The sequence below is a fragment of the Harpegnathos saltator genome, unplaced genomic scaffold, assembly GCF_003227715.2.
Source record: "Harpegnathos saltator strain DR-91 unplaced genomic scaffold, Hsal_v8.6 scaffold288, whole genome shotgun sequence".
Classification (NCBI taxonomy): Eukaryota; Metazoa; Arthropoda; class Insecta; order Hymenoptera; family Formicidae; genus Harpegnathos; species Harpegnathos saltator.
The window spans coordinates 60933-78771 of NW_020230081.1; the positions used below are offsets into that span (position 1 = coordinate 60933).

A 17839-nucleotide genomic window follows, 5' to 3' on the forward strand; every position below is an offset into this window, starting at 1 on the left:
TCTTCTCCGCTCCCACTCTCGTTTCTTCCTTTCTTTTCTTCTTACTTACTTTCTTTCTTTCTTTCTTCCTCCCTCCCTACCTTCCCCCTTTTTCTTTTTTCACGAGCGAGTTTGTATGCCCGTTGCTTCGGAAGTAGATATAACACGTGTACCAAGATAATTTTTCTCTCTGAAGGAAATCTGTTCGCTCGAGAAAGCGTCGAGACGTCGAGTCGCTTCTCGAAAACGTGAATCTTTTGACATGTGTGCGATTCTAAAATTCCATATTATTCTATCGTCGATTCCAAGTTGACGTATAACTTCACTTCAAATTTCCATATATTCCCCTGATTTTTCCACATGTCGAAAAAATTCCGCAACACTCCAACTGCGAGCCATTCTTTTGAGAGAATTTTAGCGGATTACAATTACATTTAGTGTCCGGGAATCGGCGAAAAAAAGCCGATTTATTGAAAAAAGACCCGGCAGTCGGAAAACAAGTCGGATAAGAAAAACCTCAGAACTGAGATCGGTACTATCGATAACGTAGACGAGGAGTCGACTTCGCTGGACAGTGCGACGTCCCTCAAGAGCAAACGGACCGATGTGACGTACGTGATCGAGTCATGCACGCGCTTGCCGAGCGAGAGGAAAATATACGCCGACGAGGAATTGACGGAATCGTCGTTCGGAACGTGTAATGGCGACTCCAAACACTCCATCGACGTAGAGAAGGCATCAGCTTGGCCGGTCGAGGCGTGTTGCAGCAACGTCGAAACGAGCGGTCGAGGAGCCGAACATGAGACATTCAGGATCTCGAGATCTTGCGAGGGTGAACGTTGTAACTTCGTTACCGACGAGTCACGTCGCGCCGACACGGCACGATTTGCGGATATTTGCTACTTACTCAAACTCGAAAACAGGACGACGAAAGAGAGTCCTTTGTCCGCGAAGGATCTCCCGGCTGGAGCAGCCGTCTCAAGGTAAACTGAGGCGAGCTCGCTCGCTGAAAGTAAGGAAGAGTGTTAAAAATACGTCGCGAGAGACGCGCGCCATGCGAAGAAGTCGCGCGCGAACACGACGACGAGTTCGGGGAATCGTTGCTCGTTTACCTTCGCGTCACTTTGTCGGCTATCGCCAATTAGCGAGGAACTGTCGCGATAATAAATCGAACAACTCGATGTCTAAAGGGAAATCATCACATCAGCGTCTCTTTCATTGACTACCGTTGCATTCTTGCCGCTCGCTGCTCTCTCGCTCGCACACCGCCAGCTTCTCTTTCACGCGCGATCTCGGCGCGTCGATGTCGACCAATCACGACGCTCAAGCCTTCCTCACGCTGAGATTGGCTAGCGAATAGTCTGACGACGAGGTCTGTCCCAAAAATATTTCATCTCTGCGTATATCTTTGTCCTTGAGCATTCTATTGTAGAAAACAGATATTTAGGCTGTGTTCCGATATTCGCTGCCAGCACTGAAAATATATAATATACGTGACACAAACGTGTGTATCTGTATTTACTGGAATTAGTAAGGTGGACTTTTAGGAGTACCCCCACCACCAAACGGCACGACCCAACAGCTGTTCAGTCGGCAACGGTACATAGTTGTAGTAGTAGTAGTAGTAGCGGTAGTTCTTTGCTGACTCCGGACTGCATTCAGCTTTGTCCATATGCCATTTTCCAGTAGTACGAAGGTAAACGAGAAACAGGGACAACGCGTACGCAGTTCCCACGATCAAAAAATATCCGTAGTTACAGGAACCACATCCAACCGCCACGGAGGTGAACGAAAGAACTTGTGGTACGTAGTTGCGTGAGCGTCGAAAACTCCTCGCATATCGATCGAGATCGATCGACCTATCGCGGCAAGAAACTAGAATTCCCAACGCTCTCCCCATAGTCCCTAGTAATTCTCTATCTCCGATAGCCAATCGATACACAGGATCAACTGTTGCCGCGCGGCAAGCGGAATCTTATTAGTCTTCGGTTGGCGCTATTTTCGACCGTTAATAGCCGCCATTGTGCCAGCGTTATTTCGTTTATAACGCGATTCCGTTGAATCCGTTCGAGTTTACGCGACGAGGCTCACGTCGATCGCACGGTCTCTCTCGCCCGGGTGTGAGAACGTTTGCCGTGACCTGTGATCAGTGGGGCATGACGACGACGACGACGAGCAGCCGTAACGTAGCCATCTAGCTCGGCGCGAGCCGCGCTTTATTTACTCGTCCGAGGCGTGACTGTACGCGAGCGTAATCGCGCATTGCTGCGTCGCGAGTGTTAAGTGCCGGCTGACGGTGGTTAATGAGTAGCGAGCGGTGGTTAATGATGAGCGCGGGCGCGCTCGGCAGTCGCGCAACGAAGTGCCGCTTCTTCCGGTAATCCGTGTCGGCTCGACGTGGGAGCGCCGCTTTTCTCGGAACCGAAGACGGCAGCGATGGGGCGGGGCGGGGCGGGGGAGGGGGCGCTGGAGCGAGTACGGTGAGTGATCTCCTCGCACGTTTCTTCTTGTCAGCTCCGCGAAATTCGATACCGCGGCTCCCCTGCGTCTCCCTTTTCTCGCGCGGAGACCAGAGTGAGACGCGCTCGCGCGATGAGACGCCCGAGCGATGCGGTACAAATCGATATCACGATTCCGCGATGAGGCGCCGTACAAATCGTACGCTCGTCATCATGCTCGACACCCAAGGTCTTTTTCGAAAGACTTCCGGATTAATGCGGTAAATTGAAGCGAAAAACGGATATATTTTCTCTCGTTCTAACCTTTGTATATACCACCAGTTCCAAAGTTTCCCTCCGACAAAGAATAGCCCCCATGGATCATTACCGTTCGACTCACGTCGTCAATTCCGCCGGCGCTCCCGGAATGAACTTTTAACGCGCCCCTCTGTCTCTCTCTCTCTCTCTCTCTCTCTCTCTCTCTCTCTCTCCGTTGCAGCTCCTAAATGGATCGTTTCGACCGTCGCCGTCGGCCGAAAACGTCACGGTCGCGCGCACCCGTGGAAATGCATGCCGCGTAAAATCCAGCGCGCCGGCCGCGATAAACAAACCGGTGGAGCGCGCGCACGTCGAGTCGGGTTGATCTAAACGCATTGTCGTCGTCGCGCCGGAGACTCGATTCGCGCGTCGATTCCGCGTCGAAGTGCGACGGTGCGGAAAGGATATCGCGGCCTCGACGAGAGCGATTCGCGCGTTCAGCCGCGTCAACAGCTCGCCGGCTCGACAGCATGCAAAATATGAAAGAAAAATACCTTGATGGGGCACAAGCGAAGCGGGGGAGGGGGGAGCTTGAGGAGAGGCCGGGTCCTCTCGGGGCTACCTGTTGAGCTGGCGTATGTGTATTCTCGGCAGGTTTCTTTTGTCGGCTCGCCAAGATGGACGAATGCAAGTTGCGACACGCGAAAATTTGCATTGCACGGCGCGAGCGGCGCGAGTTCCGGGAGGAGGTCGCTCGCGCTCGGAGAGAACGCGACTTTGATAGGCGCCGCCGGCGAGCTGAGCGAATTATTCGTCCCGTGCGAGCCCCGGCCGAACTTAATGACGCGTTGTAAAACGAAACTACAGCGCGGCGTCGGAGTTTTTATCGCGTGCGCCGCGAATTATCGTAAAGTATCGGAGCGAACGATCGAGAGACGGCCGAGTGAATATATCGCAATTGCAATTGCGGCGAATGGCGGTGAGAAATCACCGGAGAATATCGCGCGGAGGAAGGATGGGCCCGCGGTTATTAAGATGCAGGTCGGCGGTGTGTGCCATCTCGTGTGATTGTCGCTCGTAACAAAACCGTGTTTCCGAATCGCTCGAAAAATGGAGAAAGGGAGGCACAATAGTCTGCTTGGTCGTCTGCAGGCGAGAAACCCGATCATTGTTACTCAACTCGCACGCAGCGAAAATAGCGAGAGCGTCTCGGCTTTCATGCGACTCGTTCGAACTCGTTGAGAGAGAGAGAGAGAGAGAGAGAGAGAGAGAGAGAGAGAGAGAGAGAAGGAGAAAAAACAGATATTGGTTTATACACGAACGAAGTAGAGCAACCGGCTTGCTTCACTTATATCGCAAAGACCACTTCGGAAAGTACGAATAAACAAGTAACATCTGTTCGGAGTACTCGTGTATGTTGAAAATACCAAGATGCGGTTTCTGCGTTTCCCGACTCGAAATCTTGCCTCCCTACTTCCGCTCTCAGCTTGCCAACAGATTCCAAAGGATTACGATAGGTCTTACTTTTTTATGGGTAGCTCCTGTCTCGCGTCTCGAGTGGTGAACAGACAATTCCTTAGATAAAACTTCGCGCGCGAGAGAGAGAGAGAGAGAGAGAGAGAGAGAGAGAGAGAGAGAAGAACTTTAAAAAATAGAGAAATTTCGAGTGAGGTTTATCGGCTTTAAATAGAAACTGTAGATTGAATGAGATCGAAAGAAGTCGATCCATCATGTTCAGAGTATAAAAGGAAATTAAGTTCATTCATAATATCTGAAGAGTAAAAAAAGTAGGGCAGGGGGAGGAGAGGAAGAGAGAGAGAGAGAGAGGACGAGATTTAAAGTGGAAAATTGAAATGGAAAATTGCAAGTGTAGGCGATCCAAGTTCGATCAGATCGTCTCAGGTTGGCTCAGGCGTGGTCAAGATCTTTATGCTTCCTTTTGATCTATTCTCTCCGAGTCAAGTTCTGAGCGGACGGCTGTAATTGTTGAGTACAATTGCAAGCTCAACAGTCATACATCAAAGAATAAGGCAAGAGGAAGAGTTGGAAGACTGTAACTAATATCGCGAACATGTTCGAGGCATTCACTCGATATCGGCGAGAATAAAGCCCACGGCTACGCACGCTCGTGACAGCGATGATGAAAGATGTTTACCAGCGCGCGCCTTTCTGAACACGAAAGACGAGCCGTACATACGTCTGGCGGTAGTACGAGCAGAAAATTATTCATACAAAAACGGAGGATGCGCGGTTTTCCAGCGCGCTTTTATCTCGAGACAAATGCTTTCGCTCTGCTCTTCCGTTCCGTCAGCATCCGCCCTTCTTCCCTATTCATTCGACCTACAAAATCAAATTCGACCTCTATCGCACGCGCGCGCGTACATACACAGACGCGCGCACGCATACGTGAGAGCGTATATCGACTGGAAACTCGAGAGCGTCCGTAATTTCGCTGAAAGCAAACACGCTTACACCGCAAGCCAATTAATCGAGTAGGGATGATTCTCGGCAGGGACCGGGCTTTTTTTTTCTTCTTTTTTTTTATTTGCCTCTCTCGAGTTTGCTTGAGTAATTTAACGGCCTGCAATAAACCCGCATTAATCCCCGCCGCGTTTTATTAAGCACCGACACGTGCCGACGTGTTGCGCTCGAGGCGGATATTTCTTTTCCACATGTCGGATTTAATCAACTGATTTTTCTCCCGACCCTCTTGGTGTGCTCTTCCCCCCCCTCCCCCTCCCCCCGCGCCCCCGTCGTCCCTCGTCTACCTACAATGCCGGCGAGCTTCGTCGCAACAAGCGCAAAGCGACGGGAGATCATTTCGCGCCGAGGAGAGACCTCGGCTTCATTTCGCGAGTGCGGTTAAGACCGCCTCTCCAACTTTAACTCTTCCTAGGCGGGCGCGCTCTTACACAGCGTGTACCGCAAACTAAAGTTCCGAGCTTCTTGTTAACTTGTTCAGACGGAATTTAATCACGCCGGTAAAGAACAATGTCCGAACGTATATTATTACGTCGGTGTCGGGCGAAAAGAAGAAAGGTTATCATCATGTAGTCACGCAAGCGCGTTTCTCTCTCTGCTCGCACGCTCGCAGCGCGTGCGAGTTTTGTGCGGATTTTATTCGGATTAAACGTGAAAGCGGGAGATATACGTGAGTGTGATGCGGCATTAAACACGATACCGTATATCCGCGAACGTTGAGCGATCCCACCGGTAGTAAACGCAACGCGCCTCCGTAATCATTTTAGAGAATCATCCCGACTGTAATTAAGTTTTTATACACGCAGCAAACGACCGCACTTGGCGCGTGTAATTGCCGAAAATTCGCTCGCGGCTCTAACGTAAGGCTCTCCCTTTTCGGGCTGGATTATATCGAGCTTCAAGTTTGGATTTATGAGAATTATATCGCACGTAGGTACACCAAAATTCTCTTGTCGTCGTTTCTTTTTATCTCGAGACGCTCGCCGTCGCTCGCGGGATGAGCCGAGTCGCACCGTTCGCCATATTTCATTGCCGAGATATCAATTTATGTTTCGACCGTGTACATACAGTCAAAAGTACTTTTGCCGTGCCGGGCTGGGCTACCATTGGATGAGCTACGACAACATTGGGGATGTTATGGTCGGACGTTGCGCGCGATGTATTATTCATACAATTTTGGAATAAAAAATACGGGCGATCTCCTAAGCGATTGACTGCACAATGGAAACAGCAAGGAATTGATAGGAGTGAAAAGATATTGGTTTTTTCCCTTATCAAGATCCTCGGTATTTTCGCACGAAATATCGCGCACGGAGGGAATTTTTTCGCAGCAGTTTAACGCAAACAAATTCCGTGTACGCGCCATCGTTAATAATTTTGATAAATAGTGCGCTTCTCATGTGTGAAAAATCTAAAATGATCGTTATCGCGACTGCGCCATGTGCCTAATGACGCGAACCGCGGAAACAATAGCGCGATGAGGTAACGTCGTGTAGTATGTGAAGCTGGCGTTTCATTCTGTGGAAACTTACAAACTATTAAGAGTTTGGACTTTCTTCTTAACAGTTTTAAAATTTCTGACAAGTTAAATAAATAATTCCGTCCATAAAGGCAGAAAAGAAAATGGCTCGGAACGGAAGCCGAGACGCCATGGTTCAAGTTGCGTCTCAATTCGTCTTACGCGTCTTCTTTACTTCTAATTTGCTAAATGTTAAATGGCATTTATTTTACTCGTCGAGGTCGAACCACGCTTAGGGCGCAACGATCATTTTCATTAATATCTTAGATAATTATGGAACTTTTCCTGCATTATTCTCTCAATTACAGCTACATTTAAAAATATTTTTAATATTTTTAGTTATTTTTAAAATATTTTATTGATATTTCAGTTGCAATTCATTTATTACAACGGGTAATCGTAGGTCGATATGGTTTCCACGGATCATCGTTTTCTCGACTCTAAATTAATATCTTATTGCACATAATTTGATAACTTATATTCAGTGGCCCATCATTTTCGCATCGATCGATTTCGGCCTGTCGGCTTTCATTTCTTCATAACGAATAACGTCAGGTCGACGCGGTTCGCGAAGATCTTGGTGATTTTGAATTTAGATCAAAACCTTATCACTCATATTTCATTAATTTATATTTGGTGACTCGTCATTTTTGCATCGATCAATGTCACGCCTCTCATAACGTAACGTTAAATTTATGTGATCTGGAAGAATCACATGGTTATATTTATGGCTAGGTTAATATCTTTTCACTCATACCGCGATATTTTATATTTGGTGGTGTTATTGTTCGGTCTATTTAATTAAGAAACATTACGTTACATATGGAGAATTATGAAATTCTCAACTGCGTGTATTATGTTTTCCGTGAAAATTATCCAATTATATTATATTACAAGGGAGTACGATGGGCATACGAAGTTTCCTGTTTGAAGTTTACGTTACGTCTACTGCCAAGTAGAAACAAACGTGATGTAGTCAGACATCTTGTAGTCGCTACGTTTGTGTTTTCAGCGTAGCGAGAATTGTGCGACTTTAACAACTTTCACGTGGAGCAATTGCGGCTCGTGAAATTGTGCTTCTTAATTACCGAGCGGCGAGGATAACGTTTCGCGGACGAGAAATTGTTGCTATCGTAAAATGTCCTGGCGTTCCTGGCGATCGATTAATTCCATCGGAAAGGTGTTCTTTTATTTACTCGCCGTTAATTAGCGGTGCCAGCGAAATCAACGAAGCCGTCACGATCGTCGCTAATTAAATCTACTTTACGCACTTAATCGTTCTTTGATTTTCCGTTTTACGGGATAGCAATTAAAGACTATTCGCGCTAGTTGGGCGTTTGCATTCGTACTTTGCGACATCGAAATGTAAAAGTAATCGGGTCTGTCAATCGGGTCGACCTAATGATCTGAATATAATTTAGAAAAATGAGCATCAGACAGCCGCGATTGATGAATGAGAGTGCAATTTCATAACTGGAGATAGATACAGAAGAGAGAGAGAGAGAGAGAGAGAGAGAGAGAGAGAGAGAGAGAGAGAGAGAGTGAGAGGGAGAGACGGCACAGATAGAGGAGACAGGAAAGCATTCATCTTGTTTTAAATCGGATTTCATTATTTAATAGGTTTGCAGAAGTGGGAAGGTGAGAGCGATTCATTCTCAGTTTAACTTCCGGGCAAGTGGGAATTAGCGAAAAGGTCATTAGCAATTGCGACCGGCGGAATCTCCGCGCTGTCGCTCTCTCCCTTTCTCTCTCCCTCTCGGTCTCTGTCTCTCTCTCTCTCTCTCTCTGTCTCTCTCTCTCTCTCTCTCTTCTATTTTTTCCCTCCCCCTCTCATTCGCTCTTTCAGAAAGATAAATGGATTCACAGTCGAGCGGATGAGTTCATTGTTGATCGTGTTAAAACGACGTCAATTTGTCCGCCATAGCCGTCGTCGGTCCGTCATGGTCGTGAATTCCGGCTAATCGACGCGATTCAAATTAAGATCCGCGAGAGAAAGGATCCCCGGGCGTCATGATAATAGACCGAGCGCAATTTCGACGTCGTCGGCTGGCGAAGAAAAGAAAGAGAAGGAAGAGAAGAAAGTAACGCAGCGCACAGCAGATTCGCTCGCGACGGCGGCCGGACTGGCGATTATTCACGAGCCGCTACAAAATGGAACAGCTCGTTCTACTCGTGCCATATGCAAATGGGCCGCCGCTATCGCGGATAGATTTATGGATCCGCCGCGTGATCTTTTTGCGATCTTCCTCGTTGCTTTCGGCGTAGCGCCGGCTAATTAATTCGTCGCGCGGAAGTTTGATCGGTGTTGCGGCTCGTGCGGCTGGATTTCGCCGGTTTCAGCGATTCTCACCTCGGGAGCGCCTCCCGACGGTCCTTCTCCTGCGATAATTAGCCCGTGACGATATCGCAACTGCGATTGGAAATTATAGTATCGATCGTCCGATAAGATTTCCAAAATCCAAATCCACCACGCGTTCTCCTTCGTATTCTCCGCCTTGCTTGCCGTTCGGTTTGTCGTTGAGCGGCCAATCGGTCGCGATACCGCTGACTCCGTAATCTCAGTCAATCGAACGGTAATTGGGGTTGCCTCGAGAAAGTACATGGGTTTCCCCTGTGCGGCGGCGGCAGTAATTCACAGGAATCCAAACTATGTACGAACTACTTTCGCGGCTTGATCGACTGCTTGGGCAGAGTCGCGCAACTTCCGAACCAGCCCGCTCTTTCCCGGGCCGTAAAATTGTCACCGAACAACTTCTGACGTCAACCTCCGCCTCTCTCTCTCTCTCTCTCTCTCTCTCTCTCTCTCTCTCGCCTCACCCTTTTACTCGCAGATAAAATTCGAGCGCAGAAGCGGGATTGAACAGAAACGCTTCGACGCGTAGTGTCGCGAGGGGTTCGCATTGACGTCCCCATGAATGTTTGAGTAAAGGACGCAAGAAGAGGTCCGTGGCTGCTCTCGAGCGGTCGGATGAATGGAAATTTCGGACTGGCGTACTCGAAATGTATGTTCGAGTAGCAGGGGTCGCTCGGAGAAGAAACATTGCGGTAAAATTTACAAACGTTACAGTCGTATCTCTTGTCACAGTGTTTTTGTAAAGTCGGACGATCCCGGTAGGTGTTGTGCACGAATTACCGTGGAAGTGGCAAACACGACAGAATGGCGAGCCATTCGAGTAACCGCGATATCGTGCAATAACGAGACAAAGGCGCGTAACATTTCCGGATAAATACACAATGATTTCGCTCACACCTCTGTGCGGTCCAAGTTTCGCAAAATTTCGTCGTGATTCTCACTATGATACTTTCGAGAGCTCAGCATCAGCTCGTATTTTCGAGGCGAGAGGAGGATTTTAGGCTATCGCCGGAGGCGGAGCAACATGGACACTTTTCTAAAACGATCTTCGCGACCGATATATCCAATGGGAGAAAATTTCGTTTCCCGCGATTCTCGAGAGTTTCCTCGAGAGTGCTTTTCGACACGCGCTGGAAAAAGCGTTCGCACCTTCGTGTTCCGATCACACGCTCGTGTCCGATTGTTTCGTCCGATTTGTGCGCGTTGCCAAACTATTATTTCCGAGTCTCGCTGCTTGTCCGTTAAAAGCGCTACAAAGGCTGTTTATCAATTTCCCCAAAAATACACGGTGGCCTTTATCGCGAGAGAATGGTGGTATTCAATTTGACGCGAGATGCTAGCTCGCGTCTTTTGATAATGGCAGATGTTTGTCGGGATTTATAGCGTTGTGCCAAGCCAAGGAGGGTGTGTGTGTGTGTGTGTGTGCGCGCTCGCTTCTCGATGGAAGAGAAAGATCAGCAGACTGAGCGTAGGAAGAAACTCGCCGAATCGATATCGCTGGGAGATCGGACAACGAATGCCTCGTTTTCTCGTTTCTCGGATACATTTCGATACCCTTTCCCTTTCCTTTCCTTACCGCCATCCTTGGCTGGACCTGACTGACGGCGGCCGGTTTCCGCCGGTAATCCGTTAACCCTTTGAGGCATAATGGTAAGTATACTTACCACCTATTTATTCTCATTTTCATGAAATATTTCATATTTGAGGGGGATTCTTGTCGGGTCTTTTGCGTTCTTTAGCTTCTTATATGATATGGGAATATACATGAAAGGTTGAAAAGTGTTTTGCATAAGTCCATTTATTATAAATAAATAAAGTGTGAAAAATACACATTTTTACAGAAAAAAATCATTTTCCACGAATTATGAGTGAATTTTTTGTTCAAAATCAAGATTCGAGGGTTTTTTGAGTCGCTGATTACGAATCTGAGGTCCAAATTTCAAAATTAATTTTCCAAGACGGCGGGTTCAAGATGGCGTATCATAGAATTTTTATTAAATTAGCTAAAATTGTACTCTGGTTAGTTTTTGAGGTCGCTGATTACGAATCTGAGGTCCAAATTCTAAAATTTATTTTCCAAGATGGCGGTTCATAAAATTTTTATATGATTCGCTGAAATTGTACTTTGGTTAGCTTTCAAGGTCGCTGATTACGGATCACCGATGTCACTGAAATTATTGCGATTTTTCATATTTGTGGCCGCCATCTTGAATTTTGAAAATCTGATAACGGATTCGTGATCAGCGACTCCAAAGACCCCACAATACCCATTGTCACCGAAATTATCGCGGTTTTTCATTTCTGCGTCCGCCATCTTGGACCCGCCATCTTGAATTTCGAAAATCTGATAACGGATTCGTCATCAGCGACCCCAGAAACTCCCGTATATAAATTTTCATGTGATTCGGATTTTCTGAAAAATATGTGCCTCAAAGGGTTAACAAACGTTTGCGCACGTAAGCAATCTGCTTGTCGCGCTGACAAAATGCCGCAAAAATGTCGCGCGTCTGGCAAGTTGGCGAGACGTCCTTTCGCTCTTACAAAGGCCGCACCGTCGACGAAAGCGCGTCTCTATTTTCAATATCGCTGCGCGCGACCGGACCGTTCCTGCAAGGCGAGACGAGACGAGCAGGACGTCCGATAATGGCGAGCGCGCAAGTCAAATTTTGCTCTTCGTGTTGCGAGAGGACTCGCCGGTCCGGTCGGAAGCCATGAAAGTCAAATAAAGTCTGCTACTTCGGACCCGCCTGCTTTCGCTAAAGAGGTCCTTCAGATCCGTGTGCATCATTAAACACCGCTGCGAGGAGCCCGGGAATCAACGAATCTCGGTCAGGCCGGGTCGCCTGATGCATTCGCTCGCGTTAGAAATTTATCAGTCGGCGACTCACGCGTTGTCCAACAAAACTAGCCGCATAACGCGAATTCTATTCGAAGTAGAGACGCGATCGCACGTCGAATGTAAGAATACTGCGATCGTATATCGTTCGTGCGCTTTGCGTCAATTCGCTGTAGCATTTGCAATCGCAGAGGATCGCTGAACGATGAAGCGTAAACGACGAGGCGTTAAGGAGGAATTGATCGCGCACACGCGGTTCTCCTCCTCCTCGTCGTCGCAAGGTTGTTCAATCAAGGCGATAATTCGCGCGAAGATGTTGTCGATAATGAGAAACCAAACGAGAATAGCGATGGTCGATATCCGGTCGGCGAAGAGGGTCGGCAAAAGAAAGCTAGCTCAGTCCTCGCGGCGCGAGGAACGGCTGAAAATCGACAACGATTTTCCTGAAAAGAAATTCCGTCGGACTCGCCGGAAAAATCCTGAGGCCGGAGATTACCCTTGAAAAGGGAATACAACGAGCGTCGGCGGTGCGGCAGGTTATATTTCGTCAGCGTCGCTCCGCAGCGCGAAGCGCACGAAAAGCGAAGACGCACGAGACGAACGCGAGATAAATTGCGACGCCGGCGATCCCAGCGAGTTTCTCGACCGCTATTGACGGACCTCGGACGGAAATTGAAATTGATTACACTTTGGGGAACCTCAAGTTCGACGTCGTTAACTGCGACAATTAAATGAGACACCGAGAGGTGATGCGACAGAGGTGTGTGAGAGCTCGCGGTGCGTAAATCCCCCCCTCCGACGATCATCAATTCGTACGACTCGGCTTGGCGTTGCGCAAATCCGAAAAAAAAGACCCGCAGCGCTGGAAATCGCGCTGTCACTGGTCGCGATTGCTGCTAATCGCTTCGTTAATCGCAGCTGAATCCGTCCGCCGTTTTTATCCGGCGCGATCGCGCCCGAAGCGCCGCTACTTACGACCGGCGCGGCGCAATTCGTAATTAGCAATAAATCATCGTCGTGGTCGCGCATTCGGACACACATCGCCTTCCGGCGAGGGGAGCGCTCCCCCGAATATTTCAATATTTCACTCCGGTACAATGTGAACGCGCGATTTGCAATGCAAAATTCGCGCGCGCCGGCGGCGGCGAAGTTTCGGTCCGCCGGGCGCTTTCCAACGTCGACGACGCGCGTTCGAAGAGGACGCTTTTGTCACGGCGCGATCGCTTTCTCGTGTAATACTTCAATAGCGCTGTTTACCCTCACGCAAACACGGCTTTCTCCCTCCCCCGTGGCGCCGAGGCGTGTTTGCTCTCTTTTGCTGCCGTATCTTCAATTTGATATTTGCATAAGTACCGCCATACATACGGGAGAAGTTGTCGCGCTCCTGCGCGCTCCTGCGCCACCGCCGCTCTCCCTCCCCGGGGGTGAAAGCTCGCTCTTAGTCGTAAAAATAGGTCGACCGAAATCGACAGCTCCGCATCAGGGAGGGATCGGGAAATGTAGGAGCCGAAGGGCCGTGAGAGGCGGCGTGACGCAACGCGCGTTATCCGCGCTCCGGAGCGAGCCGGAGGTCCTGCGCGAATCCTGCGCGTAGGAAGCGACGATTTGAACGTTCAACGCGTCCGAGTTCATCCGCGGTCGTGCTGAAACGTTGGACTGAGACTGTTAAAGAGTTAAATACGAGGAGAGCGAGAGAGCAAAGTTTCCACGTTGAGCTTGAGCTCGTGTGTTATTTTGAGCGTTAATACGTAGCTATCTCAAACTAGTAGTTATTCAATTATACCGAGAACTCGGCGGAAACTTGGCAAATTAATACGTATCGCAAAAGTGCAGCGGGCGCACCGCGCAATCATTACCCGCAGGGAGATTGTTGGGAGTTTTCTTTCCCGGTGCTTTCTCGAGAGGCGGATCGCCTCTCGAGCATCCGCCGGCGCACCGAGGATGAATCGGCAAGTATCGGTGTGGAAAATCCTTCGGGTCGTGCGCGACCTGAGTCGTCGCGAGACTCTGCCCGAGTCCAGATTAATTCGTAATTATTTAATATTTCTTATATTCATACTTTCGATATATATATATATATGCAGGGTGCTAGATTTCAAACGTAACAGGTAAAAAATCTCGAAAACTATGAAAGATATTTAAAAAAGTTGAAACACAAAAGAATTTTTCATTTACGCGCGATGTACATGATCGTTACGATTTACGCGCGTCGTGTTTGTTGATTATTCCGACGAAGTCGCTTCCTGGAAATAACCCACAGTTACGGCACGCGAATATGTAAACATATTACGCGCGCTGGAGGTATCCTTGTTTGGAACTGGCTGCGGTGAATGTCGAGGTTATTATATCGGATTGTGACCTCCCTGAATGTTTCACTACCGTCTCGGATCGCGAACGACGCGTGCCGTGGAGCAGATAAAAATCGTACGCATTCCACGTGTTTGCGGAATACACGGGACATACGAAGCATAACGTTAGATTCCGAAATTCCTTCGCTATCCTATCGCTTTTTCCGTCGGAGTTAAACGTGCTCGCGCAGAATTTGATCGGCGAACGACGAACACGGCGAACGGCGAACGGCTCGTTGCTTCCAGATAAATTGCTGCACAGGCTTGTCAGTTCTCCCTTGAAGTCCTGTCAAGTGAAATTTTAGAATCTAACCTCGGGGGGCGCTCTGGAATATTCCGTATATATTGTGCGCGCATTCCCGTTGGGTATGATCGAAATATTTCGCCGGCTCTGGAAAGATCGAGAGTCGCAGACTCTCGTCGGCATCGCGTTCGTTAACATACGTTTCTCCGGTCGAAATGTCATATCCGCGCGAGTGCCAGTGGCAGTGTCAGTGTCAGTGCCACCGGGGAGTATCCCGAGTGCCAGGACGAGCCAGCCGGGAACAGGATGTTGGATCGAGAAGCCAGGATGGAGGAAGCAGGATCTGCCGGGACGCGGGCGGCAGCGCATCGTGTATTTCCAGGTGCGTTGAATCATTTGTTAAGCGGGAAATCTCCGATTTTGAGGAAAATACTCGGCGGACTTAGCGGGAATAGGAGGAAATACCCGAGTCGAAATTTGGGCCGACGTTTTTATAGCGCATCATTCATTTGGTGAATTGCAGCTTGACAATTTTGCTACTTTCTGAATCCCTAAATATTCATCGATGTCTGTACATCATCTGTTTATCTCGCGCGACAACAAATATTGATTTAAATATTCGAGCAATATGGGCCGCGATCGACGAATCTGTAATTAATTATGCTCTTAAACAAGAGTGATAAATAATCTACTGAGCCTAATATATATGGTATATAGAGTCTAATATAAATTTTACCATTACCGATTCCTTTAACGTCTAATAATGCAATTTGCATTAACAATTTTTTTTTTCACTTATCTAAACAGATAAGACAAGGCTAAACAGCCTTGCTATTGTCTGAAATCTAAATTTAAATGTCTATTGATAAACGGCATAATTGGATATTGTCATCTTTGTCTTTATATCTTCTTTATCTTTCAAGAGCTTAAAATTCCACCGAGACGTCCAGCGGTAAAATAAAGATTATGAAAATGTTATTTATTTATTAATCCCATTATTTACTCGTAGCAAGTATTTAATATTTGCTCATGTATTGCTCAAGTCTACTATATTGTGTTCGCAGTTAAATAAGTTGCATAATTAATATATTGTTGATGAAAATTAAAAATAGAGATTAAATATGCAGATACGGAATATATTGAGATAATCGAATATTAAATAATTCTGAAATAAGTCTCTCGAGAGACGGAAATAAAATGACGGTGAATAAACATGTAGCATCTTTAGGTGAGACAATAGATTGTCTGACAGCATCATCATATATTGAAATGCTCTGTCGACTCTTCAAATTGGACGAAATTGGACGGAATAACGTAAAATTAAAATTTCGGCTCGGGTGTGCCTCCGAGATATCTTTGCGGCAATTCGACTAATTACTTCGCCCTCTCGCGTGTCTCGGGGCGATCCTTTGCTCTCTTTTTTTCCTCTCGCGAGAGAGCTGAATATATAAACTCTTCATTACCGCCCCATGTATTTATTTCGCTAAAGGAACAAAAAGTCGAGAAAAATAGAAGGAGAAAAAAGCGTTACTGCACAGTATACTGCAGTTCTGAGGCACGGGTTTACATTTGAAAAATATTCCTTCTCGTCGCAGCACGTCCGCGATTACGCTTTTTATTCCCGACGATGTGTATACGGGAAAAATTTTACAACGAGTTTTTGTCGCGGATTCAATTGGAAAATCCGATGCCCGCGCGGCCACTTTGTCTGAATTATTCATGGAAATAGCTAGTCTTTTAAATGCTGAAATATTATATTCCGTACGGAGCAATTCGCGCACTATTTTGGAACAGCGCGAGCGCCGACGGGTTACGACGGGAAAGCGGAAACGCGCGCGGCTGTTCCGCCGGCGGGAGTCGCGTTGAATTCACCGGCGGCGCATGAACGAAAATATGAAGATTACTATCAAGCGGGCGGCCGCACATCCCGCGGTTATGAATGTACTTTTCAACGAGCGCCGAAATGCAGCGCGTATTGCGTAACTACCTCCTCCCCCCCCCACCCCACCCCCCCGCCCAGGAGGCCATGCCTGTGTCGATGACGGTCAGTGTCGCTCGACTTTTTTCTCTCGCCGTTTGCGTGTGTGTCATGCAGGTCCATACTATTAATAACAACAAAGCGTTATCCGTGACCCACGGTAGTAAACAGTCGCATCGGCAGACGGGTTATTAATAAGAGAGGCCGTGTGTAAAGCGAGGAAACGGGAAGGAGACATAAGTGCGCCATCGGTCCGCGCGATTACGCTCGTTACGCATGCCGGGCTCAATTTACATGACACCGTGCATCGTCTCAGGCAAAAGTTCGCCGCAACGTAACACACATGTTCCCTACTTTTTATTATTCCTGTCCCGATGTGTGTTTTTATTAGAGATGCGCGCGGAAACGAGAGCGCGCGCCAAGTTTCCCGGCTGTTGCGGCAAATTCCCGCGAGACTGACTTTCCGAGCTAAAAGGATTATGTTGCGTGAAATTACATATACTTATATATATATATATATATATAAATATGTGTGGCACGTGTATAAATGAATCTTGTCTCCACGTGGCTACATGTACGATCATGTGTAATAAAACATGTTCGCACGGAGAAGAATGAAACACGTCGAGTAAAGCAATGAAAGAAATGTCTTAGGTTTGTTCTTCCTCGAAGAACCCGAAGAATAGTCTTTTGTTTCACTCCAATTTATCGCACCAATGTGCAGCAGCAAGTTCCCCGAAAAAGCACCAGACTATCCAATTTAACGTCGGCAGTCGCAGGCAGAAGCGCGGTTGCTTTAATTACGCTTAGTACGACAGCATTTTTTCCGCGTCAGCATGCATAATTACGAATGACCGTAATATGCAGCCATAGAGAGACGAAAAATTTGTACATATTAGTGTACAATTACTTTTTCCCGGATCCGACGCGCGGAACCACAACAGAACAGAACAGAAACCTTTGAAACACGACTGTTATTCCCGAAATCGCTCTGAAAAAAAGGGGAGAAAAAAAATAAACGGAACGAGTCGACGGTATTCGATTGTTATGATTTTTTTGCGCTTTCGGAGCGCGCTCGGTCCGTCTGAAAATAGCATTTGCATTAAATCATCATGGAAAATGCAATGCATATACATGCGCTCGAGGCGAAAGCGGAAAGCGCCAGAGGGACGCGCGCGCGTGTCCGCCGCGAGAGACGGCCGCCCGAATCCCCTTTCCAATTTGTAATTTGGCGTCATTTCATTACGCGTTTAATTTAGCACACAGGAGCGGCATAAGCGAGCTAGCGAGCGAGCGAATTCTATATTTGCAAGCGTCCTCTATCCCGGTCTTTGCCGTTAACCGGCTGACTGACAGCCGTGCCGAATGCTCGCGTGCTTGTAACTTTTCCGCCGCATCTTCCGAC

At 47.7% G+C, this 17839-nt stretch overlaps 1 protein-coding gene across 2 annotated transcripts in view; it reads right to left on the reverse strand.

Annotated features, from left to right (window-relative positions):
• Nucleotides 1-17839, reverse strand: part of LOC105181975 (uncharacterized) — a 103766-nt gene that overhangs the window by 23433 nt on the left and 62494 nt on the right. The window contains exons 1-3 of one of the 2 annotated variants that reach the window (XM_011139076.3): nt 1533-2403; nt 1092-1453; nt 887-985 (exon numbers count right to left, since the gene is read on the reverse strand). The exons of the other annotated variant lie outside the window; for it this stretch is intronic. The gene's annotated coding sequence lies outside the window, so the exon portion shown is untranslated. Of the gene's footprint in view, nt 1-886; nt 986-1091; nt 1454-1532; nt 2404-17839 lie in introns of those variants that run through there. 2 annotated transcript variants of the gene reach the window in all.